The sequence below is a fragment of the Rhododendron vialii genome, chromosome 12a, assembly GCF_030253575.1.
Source record: "Rhododendron vialii isolate Sample 1 chromosome 12a, ASM3025357v1".
In the NCBI taxonomy this organism is placed as follows: domain Eukaryota; kingdom Viridiplantae; phylum Streptophyta; class Magnoliopsida; order Ericales; family Ericaceae; genus Rhododendron; species Rhododendron vialii.
This window is the reverse complement of record NC_080568.1, coordinates 11,797,772-11,802,969: the sequence shown is the minus strand read 5'-3', so window position 1 is coordinate 11,802,969 and position 5,198 is coordinate 11,797,772. Positions and strand designations below refer to the sequence as shown.

Genomic DNA, 5,198 nt, shown 5'->3' with positions numbered 1-5,198 from the left:
CGAAAATCAAACACAATCGGTGACAGCTATTGAGGAATTGCGTACAGAGGCAACAAGAGCTCGTCTGGGGATGATTGTCTATGGCCACTGAGAGAGAGAGAGCAAGCGAGGCGGTTCATGGCGAGAGAGGGAGAGGGGCATGTAGTTCACGGAGAGAGAGAGAGAGGAGAGGAGAGGCGTCGATCGTGGTATAGGTTTTTTTTTTATTCGCTAAGTGCTGGAGAGGAAAAAGTGTGGAAGGGGAAAACCCCGCGAAAATAACTCTCTATATTTGCCACAGGGCCCAACCCGTGGCTATTACTTCTTTATTTTGCCACCGCTACTTTTTACCATGGCAGATGGAAGTTTTTCCATTGCCAATTGCAACAGGGATTTAAGCCGTAGCAAGGTTAGTATCCGGTCAATAAAATTGAGCTTTTTGCAACTGCAAAACCACCGTAGCAAATATTCTGGTGGCGTATAGCCTAGTTTCTTGTAATATCTGCATTTTTCCTTTGGGTTTAAGAGGGGTTTGGTTTAATTAGTAAGAAATTTAGGTCTTTGGGTACATAGATCTTATTGCAGGTGCAATCTTTGACGAGGCAAACTCTAATGTTCTCCCTGTTTGCATTGTGTTACTTGTGTACTTAAATTTTTTTCTAGCAAGTATTTTTGTTTTTTCAATTTGGCATCCAATTTGGCCCCACTAACTACGACTTAATTGTTTTATAAGATTTAATTTTTTTGGTTTAATGATTTATGTATGTAGTACGAGATCCAAATTGTAAAGTTTTATGGGCAAAGCTGAAGTGATCATTTTTCTGAAGTTATGGTTCTAGCCTTCTAGGCTTTTATCTTGAACTTTGGAATCATTGACTTAATGCATCCAAAGTACTTTCATTCTTGTTTCTAGCGAAAGGATTATGTTGTGTCTTGTGGTTACTAAACTTTGTCAAATTGGCTGCGCATCTATGGGAGAAAGTTGATTTCTCGTATTGTGTATACAGTGATAGCAAATTAACATTCATTTTTTGGAAAGCATAATGCAATCTATTTATATTAGTCACATTATGTTTCATTGGCATTTCGAAGTCTGGGCAGATTGTCACGACTGCTGTTGTTCGTGCTTGAACTGCTACAATGAGAAACTCCTTTTCATGGAAGTAATGCAGCTGGTGAATGTCAGGTAATCCATGTTCTTTCTATATTTTGTCATATACAATGAATTATTTCATGATAGGAGGTTCATTGTAATGGGTTTTTTTTTTTATTTACTTAATGGAGTATATTCTGATATCGGAGCGAGGCAAATTTGGTTCTGGCTAAGATGGATGGATGATTTGTTAGGTGTTTTATTTTGTAATTTTGCAGTTCCTTTTTCAGAAGTATTTGAGCTATTTACTGTACAATGACTTTGTGAGATTCTAAGAGCCCGTTCCAGAAACGAAATAAGAACTTATTTTTTGTGTAATAAGAAGGCTTGTTCCTGAAAATAAGAAGGCTGCTACTTATTTTGGAAGAATTTATATAGGTACCGACCGGCCGGGGAGGGAAATCGTACCGGCAGCCGCGCCGGGCTGTCTCCGGCCAAAAATTCTAAACAAAAAAATGAGAGGGCCAATGCGGCAATCAACAGCATCCGAGGTGTGTAGGGTGCTTGATTCGAGCACCCTTTTTCCGTGTAGGGTGCTTGATCATATATACACGAAAAATGGGTGCTCGGATCAAGCACCCTACACACCTCAGATGCCGCTGATTCATGCGTGGGCCCCCTCGTTTTTTTTAAAAAAAATTTTGGATGGCTTGGATCGGCCGTCCGATGGCCGGATACGGCCCGGCGTGGCCGCTGGTACGATTTCCCTCCGCCGGCACCCATTATCATAGCAACAGTCTTATTTTTTGTATAAGGCAACTTCAAACTCAAAAATTATGTGTTTACGCAAATAATTTTCCTACCACTATGGATCTTGCTTGATAAATCTCATTGAGATCTTTAATACGGTGCAAAAAAAATTGAACTTTTTTTTTTCATTTGCATTATTTTTGAGTTTGAAAATGTGAAAGGAACTTTTTATTTGAATTTTGTGGAATGACCCTTCTTATTTTTGAATGAGAAGTGGCAAAATAAGTACTCCCTCCGTCCCTTATTTATAGTCCGGTATTCTATTTTGGGCTGTCCCTTAATAAGTGTCCATTTTATAAAGTTAGTGGGTAAAAGTTGGTGAATTGTCTATTTTGTCCTTAAAAGTAGATTCCATTTTAAAAAGTAAGTGAATAAAAGTGTAATGATGATGGGTAAGTAGGGAAAGTGGACGAAAAAGTTGATGTGAAAGGTATAATGATGATGTCTTTTTAATAAGTTGGAATTACGAAGCAGAACACTTAAAAAGGGACGGAGGGAGTACTTATTTTTTAAGAAGGTTTCCGGAACGGAGCCTAAGTCATCTTTTTTGTTCTTGTTCCTTGGGATGTGATCATGACCTCTTTTTGTTCTTCTTTGGCAACACTTTCTTGCCCCTTTGAGCTAAACTCCTTGTATGTACGGATTATTGGTGTTATCTATTACCGGTTTAGTCTCCCTTAATCTTAAGCCTAGCAAGTTTCTTTTTGGTCTGCTTAATGTTGCAATCACTTGTTCTCTAAGTGTAATTGAGTTATGTTCTACTGTATTGAAATTTTTCACCATCATTGCAGTCACAGCAGTCCCAACCACAGCAGCCCCAACCACAACCACCCCCATTGAGGTATCCCCACATAAGACATTGAACTGTGAGAGGGTCTATCAGGTATCTTCTATATAAATGCTGAAACTAGTGCTTAATTGTTGAATGGTGATGCTATCTGGATACTGAAGTTACATCCTTTAATTTGATGAGTAAATTTTAGACTGTGATGGCACTGTTGTAGTAAATGAGAATTGCATTTTTTTGCTGCTGTTTTTGTTGCTATTGCTGCTGCTTTTTGAAGCTGCTGAAGGAGTATTTTCTGATGTTGTGGTGTTGTTGCTGAGGGAGTATTTGTTGCTGCTTCTCTTTTGATAGCTATATATGTAGCTAGGGTTGGTTTGGTAATGAAATAGCTGAGGTCTCTCAAGCCTTTAGTGTTAGAGGATAGATTCGAATGTATTAGCTGGTGTCTATCCTTTGTTCTTTAGTTGGGATAGGTAGCAAGGGGAGTGATGGGATGTCTGAACCAGAGGTTTTTCTTACTTTCCTTTAGGCAAAAGAAGATAGGACAGACCCAATTAGATCGAGATGGGCTTCTAGGTGCATGTGGGATAGATAGAATGTCTTCCTTGGGGAGTTTCTTTGTTCCAATTAATAAGCTGAATACCTTAAGGTAGCTCCTAGCCGCACTGCCATACCATATATAGTCGATGTTCTGCTACTTGCTCTTTGCTAAGGCGATACCTCCCCATCACTCCACCTCATTCTCTTTTTCATGTGAAGGGGGTGCTTTCCTTACAGGTAGTGACTAGACCACTTGCATATCGAACAGATTTCATCCTCAATTGAGTAAGTACGATATGACCTAGGAACAACCATAGTACCGAACTTGTATAATCGGTAGACTGTTAAGAGAATGATTTTCTAGATCCTTTGGATTGCTGCCTTTGCTCTTTCCCAAAAAAGTCAACCTTATGTCGTCTGTTATCCACACCAGACCAAGATATTCACTCAATCACAATAGTGAGGCACTACTATTGAGAGCATGAATATGAGGTGAACTGCTATATAAAGAATATTCTATGTACACTGTGCCAATGACAAATGGTTAAGGAGAATATTGGTATTCATTCATGGACCATTTACGTCATCTAGGGAGCTGGTCATCTATAAGATTATGATCTGCAATCATCCAACACATCTGATTGAATAATAACTTTTGTAAAAGTTAGGATCTTTTGTGTGAAATAGAGATGCAGAATCACTTTCACTAGCTGAAAACGTACATGACAGATGGATTTTTGATCTTACTCATGCATCCACAACAATGAAGTATATGTTTCTTGGGTTCTTGAAAAATCAATACTATTATTCAGAACTAATTCAAGAAAATTGCATGGTCTGTTAACAATCTGAAGTTGCAAAATATCTGATTGGCTTTGCTCTACTTCACGTCTTAATCAATCTAAAAACATTAAATGTCATGTCTTCATAAACATTCACGAACGGCATAATTTCAGCGGGTCTGTTGTGTAAAACATAGCATTCGTGCCTTACGTGGTTTAATTGATTTTTTTTTTTTTACGTACAATCTAATAATCGTGCTTTTTGGAATCAGGCTTTAAAAATGTGATAAAGCTTGAATTAATGTTGTTCATGTGTCGGACACGTGTCTGAAGTGTGTCCGGAGCGTGTCCATGTCTTACACGTTTCCGACACTGAGACTTCAATTCTGGCAAAGTTTTGCTGCTACATAGGTTGCATATCATTGATATTATGTAGAATGACATCAAAATCTGGGTTGGGTAGCTCGCTTAGTCACTCATGAGTCATGCCATAATTTGTCAAATAACAACTTGGAGCAAAATCTCTTTCTTTTTCAGTACCTTTCGTAGGCTTGACATTTTTACATATATAATTACCTTTTTTTTTCTTTTTGCAATTTTGTATAGTTAAGTAAGGAGATGAGTTGCTTTTTGGAAGCTAACCAAGATGGAGTTGCAGACTTTTTGGTAGTTATTTTTGGAAGCTAACCAAGATGGAGTTGAAGACTTTTTGGTAGTTAAATGAATAACTTGTTTTGAGTTCTTTTTGGATATGGATGTTTTGCAATTTCGGTAATGTTGTCAAGTTTGAAGTGGTTATTGTTGGAGGATGAACCTTTTAAAAGGTTTTGAAGTTGGACGATGAATGGTGATTTAATGGATATTTGATTTGAATGATATTTTGTTTTTTCGCAATTTAAGTTTTGTTAAGTTGAATTATAAGATACAAAAAAATCTGAAACTTCGTAAGCATGTGAAAATAATATATGGAATAATTGTATTGCTGCTAGTCTTATTTTTGGTGACAAAAGAGATTGTCGCTGTTGTGTGTCTACTACTACAATAGGTTATTGGTGACAAACAATTGGTTGTCATGGTCAATACTTTTAGTGACAACTTTTGTCACAGAATAATCTTTCTTCAGTGACAATATAGTGTTGTCATTGTTACTGTCTGTGACATAATCACCTTTGTCGCAAAAAATTTCTCTTTCGTGACACAATATTGT

At 37.5% G+C, this 5,198-nt stretch overlaps 1 long non-coding RNA gene across 1 annotated transcript; it reads left to right on the top strand.

Moving 5' to 3' along the window:
• The first annotated feature begins 482 nt into the window (after nt 1-482).
• On the top strand, nt 483-4,869 carry LOC131310796 (uncharacterized). The gene is made up of 3 exons (XR_009195304.1): nt 483-1,165; nt 2,674-2,765; nt 4,598-4,869. It is a non-coding gene; the product is annotated as an uncharacterized LOC131310796 (long non-coding RNA).
• The last annotated feature ends 329 nt before the right edge of the window (nt 4,870-5,198 follow it).